Genomic DNA, 23,815 nt, shown 5'->3' on the forward strand with positions numbered 1-23,815 from the left:
AAATTAACAAATTAACATCTTTATAATATTGATCATTTCAATCCATGATCATAGTATATCCTTCCATTTACTCTGTTTAGTTAGCATACACATACGTCATGAAATGATTAGTACTTTAGAACGTTTGAAGAAGATTAAATAGGTTGACCTGACCTCATATAGAAACAATCTAAATCAGGAAGAAGTCAGCAAATTTTATAACTAAAATCCATTGAGCACATACTGCATACCAGCTGTAGTTCCAAGGGTTTTGCACATTTTCTGATTCAGTTTTCACTACAACCCTATGAGGTAGGTATTATATACATATGAGGCACCTGAGGCACAGAGAGGTTAAGTGACTGGCCAAAGATCATGCAGATAGCCAATGACAGAGACAAGACTCAGATCCAGGCAGTCTGACTCTGGAGTCACTAAGCAATACTGCAAAAGGATGAATTAAGTTGGTGTCATTTAGAACTGATAGTTTTGGCAGGGGAGAAAGGAGGCACAGATGCAAGATTAATGAGATAAAGTAAAATCTTACAGTACTGAATTTGAATTGGAAGTTCCAGTATGAACTCATAATCTAGTTTATCTTCTTTAAAAAACCTTTTTTCTAAAGCAAAATTTTTAAACACCAAGAAACAATAACCAATCCAGTAGTGATGAGCACCCCAAGCATCCAGATTGTGGCCTCTAAAGGCCATTTCCTGCTAAAAAGAACCAAGGATCCTTGGAGCAATGACTGGTTCCACATAAAAAATAAAGCTGGAACATCTTGTCAGACCTAAAAGCAAGGAAGCCAGCAAGGGTTGGTAGAAACATATCGAAAAGACCAAGGGGCCAACAACTCCTTAGAAGTGCCTGCTGATTGCAGATAGACCAAAATAAGCATCAAAAAAAAGTAATTATATGACAATGGACTGAAACATTTTAAGTATATTTTTACTCTTGAGTTCAAATTGATACTTTAAAAAAAAATTTTACTGATCACCTCTGGAGGATACTAAACTCATTATTTTGAAAATTAACAAATAAATAGGAAATTAATCATTTATCCTTCATTTCCTATATGAAATGTAACTCAAAGTAATTAAATAGTTACTAAAGAGGCAACTAATAGTAATTAAAGGGCAAATTTCTCTTTATAGAAATATTCCAGCTAAAATATGAAAACGGAATGACATCTGTAGAATATCATTATTTTTAAACCCTAGGAGGATCTAGGCAATGATCCCAATGGCTACTAACATCACAAAAGACGACCAGATATCTGGACATCAGAGTCCAGAAATATACTACTTTCATTGCTGTGTAGAATCCCTAAGCAGCAGCTTTGTCAAACAGCTTCCTAGGCATTCTGTTGGGAAGGACTCAGCTTTCAGTTCTCCCTAGGAGATTTTATCACTGTTTCTCAAACTTGCATGTGCATCTGAGTCATCAGAGAATTTTTTTAAAACACTGAACCCTAAATACTGCCCTTGAGTGCATGATCCAGTAGGTCTCAGATGAGGAATTGATATTATAAAGTTTCACAGGTATTTCAGATGTTCAGTCAGGTATAAGAACCACTGATTTGTGTCACTTACTGTCCCCAAAGCCTCACCTAGTATCCTACATGGAGCAGGCTATAGGCAGGTGAAGCCTTGGGATTTTGGGGGAATTCATCAAAAGGCTGATATTCTCAATCACATCCCAACCCTACTTAAATTCCACCATCAGCATTTAAAGTGTTTAGTTTTTTACTGTCAAAATAACTAACTGAAGACCGGAATGGAAAATACATGGCCAATGAGATGCCATTTTTCACTCCCAACCCACAGCCCCACTATTAATTGATCACCATCCTCTTTGCCGCTGAATTCAGATGTGACCTCCAAATCCTTCTCACTCCAATGCACCAGGCAGTCACTACCAGTTAATTATTGTTGACACACAAATCGAAATCGATTTGTCATCCTGGGCTCAAGGTGTGACTGTTATCCCTTGTGCACTTTGAATAGGCAGAAAAGTATAATTTGTTTGCATTTACTCTTAACCTGCACAGGGCTCTGAGAGTAGAAGATAATAAAGTGGCGGAAATTATGAACTCTTCACACAGCTGAAGCTGGTGATGGTGGATGTGCGCACTCCTTCAACAAGTATGTACAAAGTTGACCATGTTCAGGAGTTTCCTGTTCCACATTTCTCAGGGGGGATTTGTTGAGGGGTGAGCATGTGGCTTGGGAGTTTCAGACAGATGAGGAGGTGAAAGTTTGGTTCATAAACATTTGACAGATATGGAATGTAACATTTGCTATGATTTCCAAGGAAATCATATTCCTTTCTTAACAATTGCAGCATGTGCTGTAAGGTTCCAACAAGTCCTTTGGCCTCAGCAACCATTTTACTTAACAAGAGCAATTCTCAGATTCCCACATGATTTGTGGGCTTCTTTGTCAACTGAACTTGTTAATTTGCGTAAGTTTTTGTCATTCCTGTGTTTGATACATCCTCAGCTTTACTAAAAGGATCAATGGCTCAAAAGTTGTTCACTGAGATGGAAAATCAGTGATGATCATAGTAGCAAGTACCTAAGCACAGAATAATATAATAAACCCAAAAGCAACCCTGCTTCAAATGAATCTGGAAGGATGAGAGGAACAAACTGAATAGCAAAACTTCTCCCATTTTCCTTGAAGGCCCCAGTATGTCAATATTTCCTCAAAAGTGGCATAAAGTTTCAACATTCTTAAGACATTTTTAAGCAGAATATAGTGACCTCTTTGTTAAGTATATTGAGTATTTTTTAAAACAAGCAAAACATCATACCTTCTAATATGAGGCTTATTAATAGCGGATGAAATCAAGAACACAAAGGCATCCTTCAAGCTTGCGTTCCTTGTAGCAAAAACAGGTGCAAGTCACAGTATCCCAGAGGAGCTTATAAAACCAGGTTCAAGGTCAGTGACAGACACTTTTTTTACTTGTAATGATTTTTTTGAAGTATAGTCAGTTTACAATGTGTTAATTTCTAGCGTACAGCATAATGGTTCAGTCAGACATATATATATATATATATGTATATTCACTTCATATTCTTTTTCATTATAGGTTACTACAAGATGTTGAATATAGTTCCTTGTGCTATAGAAAATTAACTTGTTTATCTATTTTATATACAGTAGCTAATATTTGCAAATCTTGAACTCCCAATTTATCCCTTCCCACCCCCAGTGACAGACATTTTTGAGAGAGCACAGAATAAGCTGTTGTTGAAATTTCTTTATCAGGTGAAATTGTTGGACTTGCATAGTATTGTAGGGGAAGAAAAATATACCTTTTCCCTCTACCCTTTACATTTTTGACCCGTGTAATAAAAAACAGACTAACAAGAGAAAAGCATACAAGTTTATTTAATGTAAGTTTTATGTGACTCAGGAGCCTTCATCAGGAAATGACGGCTTGAAGAAACAGGTAAGCTTGAGTGGTCTTATGCTAGGTTTGAAGAAGAATGGAAAATCATGGAAAGATGTGATGAGCAAAGAGTGTGAGCTAAGTGTGATAAACTGGGGGAAATTTATCAAGATCTGTGCCTTCAGATTCCTCTCTGTGTCCCTTCTTCTGGGTATGAGGAGAGCGTCTCTCACATGAGGATTTTATGACCTGCTTCAGGGGAGGAGCAGAAAGTCCTTCCTGTACATGCCATTTGTCAGATTCCTTCCATTTAAAATGTGCAGCGTGCCAAGGTGTCATATTTCGGGGTGGTGTGTCCTGAACCCCATCAGTATCAATAACACAGCACCTCGTGGAATTGCTGTCACCTGTGTGTGCCGTAGGCGTGTAGCTGTAGGAAACCAGACATGTAAAGCCGTGTAAGGGGAGACATTTGATGACTTTTCCTCCCCTCCGTTGAAAGTCCATGCTGCAGGAGGAAAGGCTTCTGTCCAGTCAATGCCTGGTCTGTGAGCCGTAAGATAAACTGGAAGAGGTGTTCTGGGATCAGTACAGACAGTACCAGCTGTGTTTGCGGCGAAAAGCCTGCGACTACACAACCGAGAGGCGCCAGAAGGCCAGTTAACGCATGGCTGAGTTCAGAAAGAACAGCTGGTCAACGAAACGCCTTCTGATCCCAGCACAGGTTGAAAAAAGTGGTGACGTTCTGCATATGAGAGTGTCGTGGCCATGGAATGTGTGTTGAGCACGCTGTGTGTGAAGAAATGCGCTTAAATTCCCAGGGTAAGTGTGTTCTAGTGATGGAGACAAAAGCACTTTCAATACCCATTTCCAATGCCCCTGGTGATACCTATTCCACGATTTCAAGTGGGGCACCTCAGCAGTATATTCATTTTCTCAAACAGCTGCATCTCTCTCTTCTTGGATAAAATACAAGTTTTAATGCTGACGATAAAATTTTAGAATTTCTAAGAACAGCAAAATGTGGTGAAAAACGGCTTGATCCCCAAGATTTTATTCTTTCCCATCACTTGATAATTCTCCCTTCCACCCTCTGCCAACTAATAGGCACATTTTTGAGAGTAAAGAGATTTCCTGAATGTCCTCCTCTAGGATGTTAAGAATTCCTAGATTCTCAGATATTCTTCATTCTCTCTGCAAAGCACATCAACTGATATCTACAGCACAGTGACTCAGTGTGTGCTCCTGCTTACATGTGATCTCAAAGATATTTGCCAATTGTTAATATATGCAGGCAATTTAATTAAACATTTTGCCATTAGCATTGTAAGTGATTATACCATATCATTTTAACTGATGATATAAAAATACACACCAGAATCTCACAGGGAGCTCTAAAAACCCCTAACATCCAGATGACCCTCCAGCCCAATCACATCAGCGTCCCTGGAGTGGGTGGGTCCCAGGCATCAGTATTTCCTTTAAATCTCCAAGTGATTTCAATGTGCAGCCAAGGTTGAGAAACAAAGATTGAGCACAAGGCTATCTTAGGTAGGGAACAAAAGAAAAATTTTGGCACAAATTATTAGCTTACTGTTTTTTCCCCCTCTTTTTATCACAGCTCACAACCAACCAGGCTATCATCTCTGGTTCTGAAGAAACTTTTACCTCTTTTCTCTTCTGATTCCTCTTACTGAGTAGTGGCATTTGACAAGTCCTGTGATGACCATTTTCAGGCTCTGGAATGTAGCTTACCTCTGTGTAACTGCAGATGAAGTTTGAAATCTTGTGAAAGATGGCCTCTTCCCTCTGCCTGTACCCTGCCCTGGGAAGTCTAGCACGTGTAGGCATTTTTGGAGAACTTAATAGCCAACTAAACAGACAGCGAAATATTTAAAAGAGGATGAGAAAAAAAAATAGTGCAGGGGATCTGGGCTGGAGGAGAGCTCCAAAGGGCAAGATTTCTATGCGCAGGAGGGAATTACTGTACAGATACCCACTTACTGCCAGTGTAGCTTGGTGGGTCGTTGGTGAGGGAGGCTCCCCAGTGTTGCCAGGTGTGGGGGGAGCAGGAGATAATGCTTCTGCTTGAACAAAAGTGGGGAGGGAGGAGAGGGGAGAGGCTGTCAGCCCTGTATCCCCAGGGCCTTTGGGGAATTCCACTGCTCTACAGAGCTTCATTCTCGGAGTCCAGTGTGTCACCTCTCTGGAACCCATGTGGAAAGGCACAGGAACAACTGGACTTTCTGCAAGTCTTTATTTCTCAGACTTTCAAACTCATGCTCATTTATTCGCGTAAGTATTTGCCCCAAATAAGAGCCTGCTTGTTACGTCTGAAGAACAGCTCAGGGTACAGTGTGGTCGGAGCCTAGAGCACTAGGCAGAAAGTGAGAGGACATAAGTTAGGAAGCAAAGAGTCCAGCCCTAAGAGTCATGGTAAGGAACTTGGAGTTCATCCCAAGAAAGATGGGAAACCAGTGGGAGATTCTGAGCATTTCTGTAAGTCAACTCCCTAATGGAATACCTAGCTTTTGCAGAGCTGTTGGCTAAAGATGTGACCCAATTTTTGTGAATAGGTTTGCCATTAACAGACTATTATCAACCTGGTGACTTTGGCAATCTTGTGTTTCCTTAAATTATTGTTCAGTGATTTAGTTAATGAGCCAGTCCTTCTGAAAAATGACTTCCTTGCAACTTCTCTGCAAGAACTGTCTGCTTTTCTTTCTCAAACGTTTTTGTTTCTGAGTCCTTTTTTCATACAACCCACAGTCTTTAGTGACATCCTGTGCTCAGAAAGGAGAGCAGATTCATGAGAACTGTTTTCCCTCCTGTCTGCAACTGAGACTCGTGGGGACCTGAGCTGAGCAAGGGAGATCATGGTTGGGCAATCTCAAGATGTGACGTGTGCCCAGAGGACAGGTTTTGGTAGCAAGTGCACGTAGCCCACCTGTGGTATTTGAGTGCCCTCTGTGCTAGCCCATTGGACAAACTCAGTCTCTCAGAAACAGTGTCTGAAAATCTAGGCTGCACTTGGTAAATATGCAGTGGGACTTTGGGTTTCACTTGACCTCAGCCTGCCTGGGAATCAGTTCCCAGAGGCATGACAAGTAGCAAGGGTTGTATTCAAGTGCTCTACCAAGTCATGAATTTTAGGTAACTTAGGGACAGCAAATGGAAAGGAATTGTTTTTCTCATATAGAATAGCTCCTTATGTACAAATAAACTTTCTTTAGAAATATTCATAAGTATGACCCAAACCATTAGGGATGTTTGCAGCCCCATAGGAGATTTTCTTTTCTTTTCTTTTCTTTTCTTTTTTTTTAACTTGAACTTTTAATGGACTGTAGGGGGAAATCAGTGAATAATGAAATACTGAAATACTCTAAACTACTTCTCTACTGGGAGATAAATGGCACTCTAAAGGCCTGAATAAATCACTATAGCTAATAAAATTTCCTGATATTGCCTCTAGTAAATTTGCACCAGGAAGATTGCATTTGTATAGATTTATATAGTCAAATAAGGGCAGTCTATATAAAGTTATGCTGTTTACCCAGCATTTGGGCCACATAAATTTCAACTATTCATCATGCAATCACATTTGCAGGGGGTGCCCTTTGGAGCTTTCCTGAGACTGGAGGATAGAAGGCTTCCATTGCTAGTAATACTTATTACTGCCAGTAAGAGAAGGCACTGCAAGATTCATTCCAGGCGACTTGACTCAAAGGTCTGTGTCTTCAGTCATTTCAGGTTTTTGTTTTTTTCCTTGGCAAATGATATCTCAATTTGATTTTTCATTACTATATTTTATTATTGTATTTTATATAATTTGTATTTTATATAAAATTTTCACTTTTCATTATTATATTTTATCTATATTTTTTCATTTCTGCACATCCTGTTTGTGTCTTTTGCCTGTATTAACTGTATGGTTTGTCTTTTCCTTATTGATTCATAAAAACTCTTTGTATATCAGGGATATTAATTTTTATCTGACATACATATTGCACTTATGTCCCCCAGGTTGTGGTTTGTATCTTGTCTTTGTTTTTATGCTGTGGAGATTTTTTTTAAAGTTTTATGCACTGTCTGAGTTGGTGTAAGAAAAGAGGTTGGGATTGACTTTTTTTTTCAAGTGGTTTATTAATTATCTAAAATTCATCATTTTCCACTGGTTTAATGACACCTTTATGTGAGGTTATATTTCTATAGATACTTTGGTCTAATGCTATATTCTCTACTCTGTTCCATTCATTTGTCTATTTTAGTCTCTCAACCTTGGCACTATTTACATTTGGAGGCCACATTATTCTTTATTTGGGGTCAGATTGTTGTCAAGACTGGGAGTGTGGGGCTGTCCTATGTGTTACAGGGTGTTTAGCAGTGAGCTTGACCTCCATCCGCCCAATGCCAGTAGCACCCTATCCCTTAGTTGTAAAAATCAAAAATGTCTCCAGACATTGACAGATGTTTTCAAGGGGCAAATTTGCTCCAGTTTGAGAACCCTTGTCTCTCTATCCCAGTAACTCATTACTCTGAAGACTATGGCTTTGTAATATATTTCAGTATTAGCTAAGGCAAATTACCCTCCTTTTTTCAGATTTTCCTTATTTAAACTTCCAGACACAACATTGTAAACTGACTATAACTCAATAAAATGAAATTAAAAAGTATGTTAAGAGGGTAGATCTCATATAAAATGTTCTTACCACAATAAAATAAAAATTAAATTTAAAGAATAAATGCCGAGTAAAAGGGTACACAAGGAGATCCATGGGACAAAAGACACAGACTCACATAGATATGGAAATGATACATTATGGAGCCGGCATCTGCAGACCAGTGGGAACAGATTGGATTCTTCAACAGATACGGCTTGGACAATTGGTTATACATGTCAAGTTGGGCTCCCCACATCATACTATATATTTTAAAATATCAGTTCTAGAAGTATTAAGACTTTAATATAAAAGGAAGAAATATAAAACAATTAAAAGACAGTATCAAATATCTTTTTAATTCCTGAGTTAAGAAGAGTAACTGTTAAAGGAAATAGTATATATTTAATTACATTAAAATTAATCATCTCTGTTCATGAAAGCATAAGGAAAGTAAAAATCCCACAGTCCCACAACCAGAATAATACAGTGCAGTATGTGTAACTGACAAGTTTTTTATATCCGGAATATGTAAGGAATGCTTATAAATATGAAGGAAAAAAATCCAATAAAAAATGGTCAAGAGACATTTTACCGAGGAAGAAGCCCAAATAGCCAAAGAAAAGATGCTCAGTGTCATTGATAATCAAAGGAACACTGATTGAAACCACTAGGTGGTTTTATTGACAACAGATTGGCAAAACTGTAAAAGTCGGATAACATCGAGTTATTGTGAGGATGTGGAGCAACCGAAACAGTTGTACAGTGCTGATGGAGAGGTGACATGGAGCAATCTCTTTAGAAATAATTTGACACTATCCAATGAAGACTAAGAACAAAAAACTCTACAGCTGATCAAGTCCATTCCTAAATATGCCATTTGAAAACACACAATCACACAGGTTCTGTATAAGAATGTTCACAGAGATAATTTTTGTAAAACAACCTCTGATAGGGGAGGAAAGGATGGAATAGAGGAGGGTCATGCATGCATCCCCAAATCATGCAGGGGATTTGTCATACTCTGTCAACTGAGTGGTAGATACAAGGGTGTTTGCTCACATATATGCTCAAGAAATATTTATTCAGAGCCCTCAGTGTATCAGGGGAGATGACAGTGAACAGAACAGACATTCTGCCCTTTGGCGCTGACTTCTGGCGATTAGAAATAAACAAATATAATTAATAAATAATGAATGTTATCTAGTGATAAATGCTGAAGATTTTAAAAGTGAAGCACAGAAGGAGATGAGGAAGTGTTGACTGGGAAGAGTATTGAAGGCCAGGGAGGGCTCACGTGGAGGTCGCATTTGGGTGAAGCCCTGAAGGAACTGAGGCTCAGCCCTGTGGCAGTTACAACAGAGGAAGGACAGAGGCCTGAGTTGGGAGCATCAGCTCAGTTCCAGGAACAGCAAGAATTCCGGTAGCTGGAGCCGTGCTGGGGTGGGGTCAGTGGGAAGCAAGATCGGGGGTACGGTGGGAGTAGATCACAAGGAAGATTTTGGTTTTACTGTGAGGGAGACGCAACACTATTGGGAGTTTTGAGAAAAGGATTAACCACTATTTTATCATGATTCGTTATGCCATACGTGTATTTTGTGTGTTATTTTGTGATAATTCAATATTAATGTTTAAAGCTATTTAAGAACTAAAGTGCTTCTCTCTCTCTCTTTCTCTGCTTTATTCCCATGGATTTATGGAACGGAAGGTAAGTGAACATGCAATTCAGATATTTTAATTGGTAAATAAACTTGGAACACAATTAGAAATAGCCAAGGCTGCTGTCATTAGGAATTCGATGGTATATTTTCTACATAGTGGTCAGGAGATGCTGTGCAGAACTCACCTCTGTGACAAGCCCGGCCTTAGTCTCTGGCTGTGACTGAAAGGTTAGCTTGATGTTCACATGACCAAATGCCTTGAAGAATTAAGACTCTGGTTCTTAGAAGTTTCTGTTCTCTGATGTTTTAACCCAGTTCTGAGATAATGAGAGCTCATTAAAATCCCCATGCAAGATTTTACAGGCAGCCGGTGTGACTAGGCTCATTGTACAAGATAATTTACTCTCCCTCTTTCCGTAACTAATGTGGTTTTATCAGAAGTAGTTCTTTTCTCCGTGTATGTCATGACAAGCAGGTCACTCACCAAGCCTCTCCATCATTCATTATGCACAAATATCTCTGCCCTTTTATTCACCCTGATTTCTTTTTTTCTGCACCTGCTGTCTTATGTGGGCACAGAGTCATCGTTTTAGGGACACATAGTCAGGACTCAGTGGCACTGACTGTTTATCATGAGGCCCTCCTCCTGGCCTCACAGAGTGTATAAGCTGGTAGACCAGATAGACACTGTCCACAGGCTCTCCAGTTCTCCTGGTGAAAGACCTGTTTTACTTCCTAGACAACATTTTTCAAATTGAATCTTGGCTTTCTCTCTCTCTGTCTCTCTCATAATTTCATCAGGTAGCCTATAATTCATTCTTCCTTTATTCTTTAACTATTGCTCCTTCAGTTAGCTCACTTTTTCTTCTGCATTTTTGTCGAGAGGTAAATTGGCCAGGCATACTTTATTTTCTAAATCAAAATAACACTCATCTTTCTAGAGTGACTGAATTATTTTATTGGGTTAGCAGTGAAGAATTATCTTTAATTTTCTGTTTCTGAATCTACTGTGGGTTAGACAAGCTGTTCATAGAAAAAAATATGTGGGCAAGTAATTTTTAGTGTTTGCTTCACAGCCTTGCCTAACAGGCTCTGATATAACAAAGTCCTTTCAACCACAAGTGTATATATACTCAGAATTGTGAGATAAAAAAGAACCATACTGAAATAGTAACTCATTTAAGCATTGATTATTCAAATGTAGAGATGAATTTTATGTATACATTTGTGACCTTTCCTCAGTAGTTATTGATATGTTTTTCAATGGTTAATATTGGAAACATATACTTGGACCCTTCTCTTTTTTGTTCTTTTTCCCCATGGAATTACAGGTAAAATGAAACATTTATCCATAAAAGGGCATTTGTACTCTAGCATGATATATGGAACCCCCTGGAACTTCCTGGTGAATTGGGAAGATTTGTCCTATTTAGTCAGATATTAGAAATGCTCTTTTAAATATGTAAAATTTATTTCCTATCTATCTATAGTTAAATTAAATTTAAATATATCGTGGTTCTGAGTTTTCTGAGTCATATCCACATTAAAATATCAGTTAAACATCTTTGAAAGTTTTTTAGGTATAATTTACATGTAATAAAATGTAAAATATGGCTTGATACATTTTTATGTATACTGTGGAATATCTACCCAAATCAAGATTTGAAACATTTACACCACCCTAGAGAGTTCCTTCCTGACCCTTTCCAGTCAGCCCTACCCCACTCAGAGGTAGCCACCTCTCTGACTTTATCGCCATAACGTATTTTTCCTGTTCACGACCGTCATATAGTAGGAACCGTACAATATTATTGCAAATATTTTTAAGTTTTTAAAAATTGATTTATTAAATAAAATTACTATGCGATCCAGCAATTTCATTTCTGGATATATATACCCAAAGAAATTTAAAGCACGGCCTCAAACATACCTGCACACTCATATTCATAGCAGCAATGTTCACAATAGCAAAAGGCAGGAGTAACCCAATTGCCCTTCGATGGATGAATAGATCAGCAAAATGTAGTACATATGTATAATAGAATATTATTCAGCCCTAAAAAGGAAGGAATTGCTAACACAAGTCACAACATGGATCAAACTTGAGGACATTACTCTAAGTGAAATCAGTCAGTTACCAAAGGACAAAAACTGAATGATTCTGCTTCAGTGAGGTACCTAGAGTAGTCAAACTCATGGAGACAGAAGGTAGAATGGTGGTTGCCAGGGACTGTGGGGAGGGGAGAGTGTGGAGTTATCCTTTAATGGGCACAGAGTGTCAGCTTAGCAACTTTAAAAGAGTTCTGGAGATGGGTGGTGGTAATGACAGCACAATGTGGATGTACTTAATGCCACAGAACTAAACACTTAAGAATGGTTAAGATGGTAAGTGGTATGTTATGTGTGTCTTATCACAATTTTTAAACTGAATTATTTGTTAATTTTTCATTATTTTAAAGCTAGATTCAACAGTTTTTTGGACTTGTTTGTAGATATTGCTGTTGGGTGCAATGGCAGATAAACACAAATAGTGTGTTTAAAGAGAAGTCTCATGAAAGCTTCTGTTAAGTGCAAAAATTGCATGCTTTCAAATTACTCGGTGTGTAAAAGTTTGGATACGCTGAATTTTTTTCTGTAAAATCTGTATTCATAAAATAGTCTTAGAATCTTGAAAGAAACCCACACACTGTTTTGTTTATAAAGGTACTTACATCCAGGACACCCCCAGCTCAAGCCAGAGGGAAAAGTTCAGCTCTGCATGGAAAGGAGAGACTTCTAGCCAGGATGAGAAACTTAAGCTCTCGGTTGAAAGCCTAAACCAAGAGAGATTGAAAACCAGTATTGCTCTTCCCTCTGAATTAACAGTCAGGGCTACCAGCATTGGTAGGAAAAAAAAAGATTCTAAAAGTATGACTGACCTGAGAAGCAGCAGGGGTAAGACACATCCTTGCTTAGAAAAGAACATTATCGCTGCTGATACTGAAGTTAATTATTGGCACATTTGTTTAGATGTTTGGATGTGACTTGCTAGGAAGGAGGAAACAGGGAAAAGAAATACCTGCTACAATGTGTGTGCGTGTGCACCCATGTGTGTGTGTGTGTGCGTGCGCGCGTGTGTGTGTGTATGTGTGTAGGTAGTAAGAACTCTCAACATGAGATCTACCCTCTTAACAAATTTTTAGGTGCACAAAACAGTACTGTTGACTCTAGGTACAATGTTGTACAGCAGATCTCCAGAGCTTATTAATTTTGCTTCGCTAAATCCTTATGCCATTTGATTAGAAATTGCCCATTCCCTTCCCCAGATCCTGGCAACCACCATTCCAATCTCTGTTCCTATGTGTTTTGACTATTTTCAATGCCTCATTTAAGTGGAATCATGCAGTATTTGTTCTTCTGCAACTGGCTGATTTCAGTTAGCTCATGTCCTCAAGATTTATCCACATTGTCACATATTACAGAATTTCCTGCTTTTTAAAGGCTGAATAATATTCCATTTAGGTATCTGCCACATATTCTTTATCCATTCATCTGACAATGGACATTTAACTCAATAGCATAAAAACTAATAACCTAATTTAAAAATGGACTAACGACTTGAATAGCCCTTTCTCCAAAGATATAAAAATGGTCTACAGGTATATAGAAAAATGCTCAATGTCATTAATCATCAGGGAAATGCAAATCAAAATCACAATGGGATATCACCTCACACCTGTCAGATTGGCTATTATCAAAAGAACAGAAAACAACAAGTGTTAATGAGAACATGGAGAATTTGGAACTCTTGTACAATGTTGGTGGGACTGCAAAATGGTGCAGCTGCTATGGAAAACTATATGGAGCTTCCTCAAAAATGTCAAAATAGCACTACCATACCATCCAGCAATCCCACTTTAGAGTGATTATCCAAAAACATTGAAATCAGGATCTCAAATAGATATTAGCATTCTCATGCTCACTGCAGCATTATTCACAATAGCCAAAATGTGGAAACAAACTTTATCTTAACTCATCATGTACCATTTGGCAGAGAGAGGCCCTCAAATCACATTCTGGATAAACATGAAGCTTGTTCTGGAATGCTTTCCACATAATTTTCCATGAGCAGCCATTCTGGAGGGAGCCTCCTCTGGGGAAATACATTAACATCTGTTCCTCTAATGGTAACAAAAGCAACCTTCAAATCAGGCGACTTATTATTTTTTAATTTAATACCTACGTATTTTATCTAGTCAAAATAAAGTTAATCTTACAGTGCTTTTCTATTTATGATGCTGTAATTCTACTCTTGATTTACATCCACCAGAAATTATGGTTTCTTCTTGCTGAAGAGATGTGATCCAGAATACTCATAGCGGCTTTATTGTAATAGCCAATAAGCAGAGACAACCATTGTCTGTCAATAATGGGGTGGCTAAATAAATTGTGGTGTGTTCATGCAATGAAATAACACACATTGTTAAGAAAGAAGGAACTACTGATACGTTCAACAACATGAGTTATTCTCACAGACATAATATTGACTGAAAACTGTCAGACACAAAGAATACATACCATATAATTCTACGTATATAAAGCTCAAAAATGGACAAAACTAATAATCGAAGGTGATTTAGGTCAGAATAGAACTCTTGGGAGTAATTTCTGACTGGAAGGGATCCCAAGGAAGTTGTCTGGGTGCTGGAATATTCCATACCTTGCTCTGAGTGATGGTTACATGGGTGTATACATGCATAAAAGTTAACCAAGTGATGCACTTAATATATATGTACTTTATTCTAATAAGCCCTTAATTTTTAAAATGTTAAATTTTTTAAAGTCTAGATAGCTTCAAATAATGAAACTGTATATTTGGATATTTTTTAGAATCAGTAAGCCCAATTATCATGTATGTAATTTAATTTTAGTTGATATATTACATTCATACTATTTTTGTTCTTCCATGTAATCAACATATTCTATCATTAATTGCTTTTTTCTATGAAATGAGGATTTTAGTAACATTCCCTCATAGGGCTATCTTTTAATCAACTTTGTTATAAAATTTGGTGGGGTTTTTTTGGTGTTTGCTTTATTGTGTATATATATATAATTGAAGTATAGTCAGTTTACAATGTTGTGTCAATTTCTGGTATACAGCATAATGCTTTAGTCATACATGAGCATACATATATTCGTTTTCATGTTCTTTTCACCATAAGTTACTACTTGACATTGAATATACTTCCCTGTGCTATACAGTATGAACTTGTTGTTTGTCTATGTCTTTTTTATATATAGTAGTTAGTATCTGCAAATCTTGAACTCCCAATTTATCCCTTCCCACCCCCTTCCTCCCCTGGTAACTCAAAAATTCCCTCTTGCCCCTTTGCAGTCCATTCCTCCCTTCACCCTAGATCCAAGCAACTACTTATTTTCTCTTTATGCAAAAAAGATTTACTTACATTTTTTTAACTTTTAGATAAATGGAATTAGGCAGTACATGTCTCTTGTGTCTGGCTTCTTTCACTCAGCATCCTGACTTTGAGATTCATCCATGTTCTTGCATGTATCAGTAGCCCACTCCTTTATACTGATAAATATTATTCCATTGTATGGTTTTGCTATATTTTGTTAAATCCATCTACCTATTGAAATATACTTGGGTTTTTCCAGGTTTGGCTACTCGGAAGAAAGATGCTATGAACATTCATGTGTAAGTCCTCATTTGACACATTTTCATTATCCTTGGGTAAATACTTAGGAATAGAATGGCTGGGTCATTTGGTAAGTATATATTTAACCTTAAGAAACCAACAAATATTTTTCCTAAGTGGTTATATCTTATTATGTACCTACTAGCATTGTATATTCCAGTTTCTCCATATTCTTGTCAATCTTTTAAATTTTAGGCAATCTAATAGGTGTAGTGTTATCTTATTTTGATCTTAGTTTGCATTTCCCTGATTATGCTAATATGTATAATAGGATAAAGGAAATTATGCCAAAAGGAATAAACACAGAGGAAATCTCAACACAGAAATAAAAGCTATGAAAGAGAATCAGTTGGAAATTCAGCATGAAATGTAAAATACATTAAATTAAAAATTCCATAGGCCTAATAGAAGATTGATTATGATAGAAGAACTTGAATATATATCACAAGAAATTATCCAATCTTAAAATTAGAGAAAAAGATTGAAAAAAATAGTAAAGAACAGAGCCTCAAGGACCTGTGGACTAATATCAAAAAGTCTTAGATACTTACTATAATTTAAAGCCTAGAAGAAAAGAGACAGGTGGTACAGAACAAATATTTGAAGAAAAATCCCCAAATTTGTTGAAAGATATAAATTTGCAGATTCAGCAAGCTTAGCAAACTCTAGGAAGGATAAGTACAAAGAAAACCACATCTGGGCACAATATAATCAAACTGCTGAAAAGAACTCTTTAAAGATAAAGAGAAACTTGAGGGCAGCCAAGGAAAAAACACATTATACATAATTTAAATAGCTGTTCTTTTCTCATCAAAAACTGTAAAGGCCAGAAGAAAACAGAATGTCATTAAAGTACTAAAGAAAAAGCCATTAAGCCAGGTATCTACATCCAGCAAAATGTCCTTTAAGAATGAAGTGAGAAGAAAACAAAAACACTAACTCAAAAAAATACATGCATCCCTATGTTCATAGCAGCATTATTTACAATAACCAACATATGGAAGCAACCTAAGTGCCCATCGATGATGAATGGATAAAAAAGATGTGATATAGGTATAGGTACACATACACACACACACACACACATACACAATGGAACAATGGAATACTACTCAGCCATAAATAAGAATAAAATCTTGCCATTTGCAGTAACATGGATGGAACTTAAGGGCATTATGCTAAATGAAATAAGTCAGACAGAGATAGATTCTGTATGATCTCACTTACATGTGGAATCTAAAAACAAAACAAAACAACAGCAAAAAAAATGCAAAAAACAAACAAACAAAAAAAAACCCAAGCTGATAGATACAGAGACCAGATTGGGGCCAGGGAGGGGCAGGTGATATGGATTAAGGAAGTCAAAAGATAGAAACTTCCAGTTATAAAATAAATACATGATGGGATGTAATGTAAAGCATAGTGACTATAGTTAATAATACTGGATTGTATATTTGAAAGTTGCTTAGAGAATAGATTTTAAAAGCTTTTATCACAAGAAAAAGAATTGTAGCTAAGTATTGGGACAGCTGTTTACTGGGCTTATTGTGTTGATCATTTCACAATATATACAAGTATTGAACCTATGTTGTACACCTGAAACAAACAAAAAAAGTTATATTTCAATTATACCTTAACAAAAAAAAAGATTTTTAAAACTCAAAGAATTTGGGGTCCCTCACTAAGAAGAGTAATGCAAAATTATGAATATAAAGTTAGGCACAGAACCTTGGAAGGAACCCATGCACTTGAAAAGGGCCCTGAAATTTAAGCTCCATTAATAAATCTGGCTTGGTATGCTTCCTGCTGGTATTCTGATTGCAGAAACGTTTCAGTTTCTCCTTTTTCAAAGACATAACACCAATCCTTAAAATATAAGCCTTCTGTCTTGTCTGTCTTGACTAGGGCTTAATAACTGGACTTCTGTTCCTCATTCTATTTCTATTTCTGTTCCTAATTGCCATTTCTCAATTTGAATTAACTTGAGAGCTATCAGAAATGGAAGTCTCCCGGGAAATTCCTTCACAACGTGAAAGTCCTCTGCTCTTACCAACCATTCTTTTGTAGTCTGAATCTTATTGCATGCCATGATTTTAGGCAAGAAAAGTATCTTTACACTGAATTTTTTTTTAACCTAGAGGACTCTCCCATCTGCATCCAGAGCCCTTTCCTCGGTAGTCTGAAGTCTCTCTTATTAGGAAGTCTTTATTGCTTTTCCATTCATCTCTCATCCATGCATTAGCTACTTCTGAGTTGGTGCTATTTCATCACTTCATATTCCTGCTTATGAATAACTGGCATGATAGACAGATTGTCGAATTTCAAGTCAGAGGAACTGGATTTCAGTCCTGACTTACTCTACTTACTAGGTTTGTTGTCTTGAGTAAGTCACCTAGTACTCTGGCCTCAATAACTTTTCACTGAAAAGTTACTATGAGAGGAAGTCATATGGGAAAGCATGTTGTGAAATTCTTAAAACGTGTTTTTGTTTAAAAAAAAATGAAGTAGAATGAAGCCATTTTCAGATCAAAGAAAACAAAGTGAATGCATGCCCACAACCCTGAACTACAAGATATGCCAGAGATGGAAACTTGGAATGAAGCACATGGGAAATGGGAAATGTGTGGGCAAATAAAAGAGATTGTCTTTCCACCATCATTTCAAAAAAATTTGTGACTGGATTTTAACATTGTCTTGTGGGGTGTGTAAGTTACATAGATGGAATGAATGGATAGACAGCCGTAGCATAAAGGGTGGTGAAGCGTGGGAAAGGGACCTACACAGTTGCCAAGTTCTTAGCATTGATGTGGAGTGGTACAATATTAACTCTAAGTAGACTGTGAAGAGTTAAAGATATATGTCTCCCTAGAGCAACCACTAAAAACCAATAGAGAAATTAAAGTAAGATAGTGGAAATTAAAATCGATGAATTTACATGATCAGAACTAGCGACAGCGACACCTGAGGGGAAGCCTGGGACATAATTTAAGACCAGAGGCATGTGTTAGGAGGAGCACAATCCACCTGTAGTATTACCTGACGCTCCGCAGTATTACCTAATGCTCAGCCCAAAAGTCAGTTCGAGACTCTTCCCAGCACTTGAGAATCAGAAGGATATTTATTCTAGATGGATAAAGATGTCAACAGAGGTGGAAAATATTGTTACATCAGACAATAGTAGAGAACGCACGGAGCTGGTGCTTAGAGTCTTGTCCAGACACTGTAGTAACTGGCACTCTGGCCCCAGGCAAGTTATTTCCCCTCTTTGAGCCTTGTCTTCTCCAATTTTGGTGAAAATGAGAATGTTAAAGATTATTTATAAATTTGCTTCCTTTTAAAAAAATATTTAGAGTGAGGATAGGGTATTTTTAAATTATTTTTCATTTTTTTTTGAAGTTTCCATCCAGCACTAACACAGTAAGATTCTATTTTTTTTTAAATTTTGCTTATGACATTCTCCTCTGATCACAGATTCCCCACCTTATAAAGTGCTGATTGAATATCTGTATGTTTTCATTTGAAATAACTTTCCACTGATACACATTAATGGTAGAGATTTAAAAGCCTTTTGATTTAAAAAAAAATTTTTTTCCATCATAAAACAAACCTTTTTCACTTCCAATATATTTAGTTGAGGGGCCCTCTAGTGGAAGAATCTTGCATTTAGCACTACGACAGTCAAGCTACTTACAGGTTTAATAGCCCATGATACTACATTTTATATATTAAAAAATAAAGCATCTATGCCTATATTATAGTAAAATTCTCAAGATTCAAGTTGCCACTCAGATTAAACTTCTAGTTTGAATTCAATATTAAAATATATGAAACTACAAATACAGGATTGTAACAAGTCAATTTTTTCTGTCCCAGTTACTGTTTGTGCAAATTAGATTAAGCGTGTGCATGAGAATGTACAAAAGAGAGGTGATCTTATGCTGTTTCCCAAAATGTGTTAAAAGGGAAGACACTTGAGTTCTGAATCATTTACTTCTTTCCTAGAGTGTTCTTGCATTTTTCAGGTGGAAGAGAGAAACATGTCTGCGTGGACTGGAGAGAAAGAACACTAAGGAAATAAACTCGGGTCCCACAGAGTGATGGTGGGAGCTGGTGTGCATCTTTTGTGGGTGTTGATCAGGTAAATATCTCCAGATTCCACAGGCTCCATTCTCAGGAGTTTGTTCCAAAGCAATTGCAAAAGTGTGATCATGGATAACAGACGCTTCTCCCTTAATTTAACAGAAAATTATTATGAATGGCAATGATTTTTAAGCTTCATTCAGAAGCCAGTTTGACCTCATTTGCTAATCAATTTTGCTTAAGAAATATAAATATATCTAAAGCAATTTAATTAAGTAATTAATCTGGTCTTTAAACTGAATTTCAGCCATTATTCGTTTCAGTTCTAACAAATTGATATAATTCATCTAAAACATCACACTGGTTATACTGTAAGAAACCTCAAGGAGCAAATGAAAAGCTGAACTCACTTACTCAGCAGAAAGAGATATGAAAATCATCTTAGACTTTAATTTCATGGGATTAAGTGATTATTTCATTATTAGTTTTTAAATCAATTTCCTAAATTAGTTTCTAATAGCAAGTTCCTAAAGTGACTCATTAAATAGCATTCTTTTCACTGCAGAAGGGAACGATAATGACCCATGACAACTACCTTAACAGTTAGATGTACCCTTATTTTTTTAATAAAGGCTAAGGAATATTTGGAATGCTTTCATATCTTCCCTTGAGTGGACCTAAATCCCACTGTTTCTCTGTAGATGTTATTGTCAGATTATCTTGGCAAATCAAGAGGTTCCCATTATTTACATTGTTTTATTATGGACTCATTTCGGCACATTCTGAAGCAGTTTACTCTGCAGAAGTGGGCACTCATCTTCTGAAATTCACATCACTGGAGACCCCTAGGCTACCAGCCTCTTGGGGAGACTGGAAGGAGGGCAGATGGGGCCATCAGGCAAATCACAGCCTGTCCATCCTGCGGTCCTGGGTAGGAAAGGCAATGCACGTAAGAGGGGACTTCAAATAGTTACATGTGAGCTTGGGAGAATGGATCCCAAGTGCTTTCTTTCAGTCCTGGACCATGTGATCAGAGATCTAGTGTCCAGGGGCTGGTGATAAGTAGGGTGCTCTTTTTCTGTTGATAACCAGCCTTGGAGATGGCAGAGCACGTGTTTCACATATAGATATTACCCAAGATCCCAAAGCAGTCATAGGGTGCTTTAGAGCCCTCATTCAGGAGGTTCATACGCTATATTTGTGGATGCAGTTTCCATCATCTCCAAGTGGCTGAGCTCCTCAGCCCGTTTCCAAGGCTGATCAGCTCTTATTCTTTAGTTGGCCGTTTATTAGGTTCACCTTCTCCCTTTTAAAGTACATCAGGTTTTGGAAAAAGCCAAATTGCGGCCATCCAGATTAGCGTTTCTCAAATTTGAACGTGCGCACAAAAATCTTCCACAGATCCTGTTAAAGTGCGGATTCCAACTCAGCAGATGCAGGTGGCTTTTGCACTGCTGACTAATTCAGCTTCGAGGTGATGCTGACCCTGCTGGCCCACAGACTACATTTTGAAAAGCAGTAATCTAGATTGCTAGCAAATGGAGGAAAGGAGGTATCACATGTAAAAAGTATTCTCTCCTACACTCTGCAGACAGACTGAGTCTGGAACCGTAAAGCCATTATATGTATAAAGAGATTTCTCTGGGAAAATATTATGTTTTGCCAATCTTGCTAAATATTTGATATTATGTAGTTCTTTTTTCTTTATGCAAAAGAACTTTAATTATCATTCCAAAAACTTTCAGTATTCTGTGAGGATTCTACTAGGGTGAGAGAAGATAAGAAAACTGTTGTCCTAATTGACAGGAATCTGTCCCATTGATATATCCTGATCAGGATACTAACTAGAAAAAAAAAACTGTCTTTATTATGTAATCTAATCTGATTTCGTAAGGGAATTTATGGTGTGAAAATATATAAGAAGTAGTTACTCTAGTAACATTCTCAACTCAGGGAGCTTTGCAGGATATCCTTGCCCTTCCTGTAATGTTTAACTGAGAAAAGTTATTTGTCATGACATGGCAATGACTATGGAATGATATCACACATAAAAATAGGACTGTATTTCCGGTAATTTTTATGACTCATATAATTTTCTCATACATTTAAGAAATGCTTTATATAACTGCTTATCCAGGAAAAGGAAAGGATATCTTAAGAGAAAATGGAATTTAATTTAACTTTAAACTATATTTAATTTAACTTCAGTTATCCAAATGACTACCTCATCTGAAATATTTACTTTTCAGCTACGTGTTCAGTACTCTCTCGACAAAGTTATAGTCATCATATAAATGAAAAAAAATGTAATTTGTGTAATTATCTGTTATTGTGTTAACTGTGATTTTCCTTATGCACTATTAATTACTTGTCAATTATTTCATATAATCAAGTTTTAAAAAACACATATATTTACTAAACTCAGACAGTTCTATGTATCACTTAACAATTAAAGTAGCAAATTACGCGATAAGCATGTAGTATTAATCAGAGACAAGATCTATTGGCTTAGAGGAGGGAAAGATACTGAGTTTAATTAGAAAAAATAAAATAGATTGTTGGTAAATTCTGCAAAGCCTTATAGAAGCACAAATAAAAGAAGAGAAGTTCATCCGAATAACAAAAAGAGTAATAATACCTATTAAGTGCCTACTATGTGCCAAACCCTATTCTGCATGCTTTACCTGTCCCATTTATTCCTCACAGGAACCCAATGAATGTTCTAGAACATTCCTATTTTACAGATGAGGAAACTGAGGTACAAAGAACGTAGGCAATAAGTCTAAGACCACATCAGTACACAATGGAGTCTGGTTTCAGAGCCCATATACTTCAGCACACAAGTGTAGAAAGTTTTACATTCTTTAGACCTGGGAGCTGCAAACTATGGCCCACAGGACAAGTCAGGCCTGTCACTTTAAGCCTGCTGGTCCAGACAGCCATCACCAACTGATTTAATAGACACACAAACTAAAACCTATTTGTTATCCTTGGCTTTAATACCTGTCGTTACTGTTATCTCCAATGCAGTTTATGTTGTCAGCATAACAGTGTAAATAGTATGCATCTCTCTTCATTTGCATAGGAGTCTGAGAGCAGATGCTGATAGTGTTCAAGAGTACACGAATGCACAATGTTCCTGGAGCTAACAGAAGGAAATTGATTAATTAATTAATTTGGTAAGTACTTAACAGAATAAATTAACCCTGAACCAGGCCCTCATTTAGGTGTTAGGTGGCTGAAGTTGAAAATGTAGTTATGATCCCTACCTTCAATGGAGTTTTCTCTCTAATTCAGTATTTCTCAAGATGTGGTCCATCAAATAGAACACAGGTGATGAGTCAGTTACTGCTGAATAACAAACCATCCCAAAACTCAGTCACTTAAAATAATGAGCATTTATAATTGTCCTATATGTCAGCTGGATGATTCTGCTTATCTGGGCCAGGTTTGCCTGGCTTAGTCACACTCATGTGAATGTGATCGGTTTCAGGTGAGCTGAGGGCTGGCTGGTTAAGGATGGCCTCATCTGCCTTGGCTCTCCTTGACATGATCTCTCATCCTTCCACAGGCTAGTGTGTGCTTATTAATCTTGGACTCCCAGGGGTCCAGGAAAATGAATGAAAGCATGAAAGGACCCTTGAGGCATAGGCTCAAAAGGTGTCATTGTCACCACTTCTAGTGGCAAAGCAGTCACAGAGCAAGCCCAAATTCAAAGGTGGATAAACAGACTCCAGCTCTTGATGGGAGGAACTAAAAAGTCAAATTGCAAAAGGCTTGGGTGGAGAGGGGTAGGGAACTGGGACCATTTTTGTAATCAGCCTAGGTGGTTTGTCAGTTTCAGTAGAGAATGTGATGAAACAATTTTATTCACTTCCACCTGACACATTTGAGAAGTAAAATTTATTAGAAATTCACAGAAATTCCTTTCCCTTCTTAATAATCGTGGCCATATGTGGTGCAGGTGGCCCTGGCATTATGCCCTCAGCACCATTTCATTACCAGAGAACAGTTCTTGTAGGTTAGTTATTTTCACATCATTTGTGTTAAATTTGTACTTTATGTCATTCCTATTCTCTTGAGTTATAGTCTCATTTTGACAAAGAAAGGATGAACAGCTTAAAAGTGGTTCATTGAAGTGAAAAGGCAGTGATGACAATGGTAACACAGATAGTAACACAGATGAAAATAGTAACACAGAATAAGCTCATCAACCTAAATAGTAGACTAGACTCCAGTGAAAATCTCACATATGAATCTTTAGGACTTGGAACAGATGTGAAATGTGATGGTGATAATAGCTTATACAAGGATGATCAAAACCTGGATTCTATTAGAT

At 37.2% G+C, this 23,815-nt stretch overlaps 2 protein-coding genes across 2 annotated transcripts in view; both read left to right on the forward strand.

Moving 5' to 3' along the window:
* The window catches only part of PNLIPRP3 (pancreatic lipase related protein 3), a 76,763-nt gene extending 74,713 nt beyond the window's left edge, over positions 1 to 2,050 (forward strand). Inside the window, exon 16 of the transcript XR_012077617.1 lies at positions 2,030 to 2,050. The gene's annotated coding sequence lies outside the window, so the exon portion shown is untranslated. The remainder of the gene's footprint in view (positions 1 to 2,029) is intronic.
* Positions 2,051 to 4,143: 2,093 nt separating this feature from the next.
* PNLIP (pancreatic lipase) overlaps positions 4,144 to 23,815 on the forward strand; it is a 58,451-nt gene continuing 38,779 nt past the window's right edge. Inside the window, exons 1-5 of the mRNA XM_072972362.1 lie at positions 4,144 to 4,200; positions 6,986 to 7,105; positions 15,356 to 15,395; positions 19,419 to 19,534; positions 22,562 to 22,655. The gene's annotated coding sequence lies outside the window, so the exon portion shown is untranslated. The remainder of the gene's footprint in view (positions 4,201 to 6,985; positions 7,106 to 15,355; positions 15,396 to 19,418; positions 19,535 to 22,561; positions 22,656 to 23,815) is intronic.

Source organism: Vicugna pacos, chromosome 11 (genome assembly GCF_048564905.1).
Source record: "Vicugna pacos chromosome 11, VicPac4, whole genome shotgun sequence".
NCBI classification, from domain to species: Eukaryota; Metazoa; Chordata; class Mammalia; order Artiodactyla; family Camelidae; genus Vicugna; species Vicugna pacos.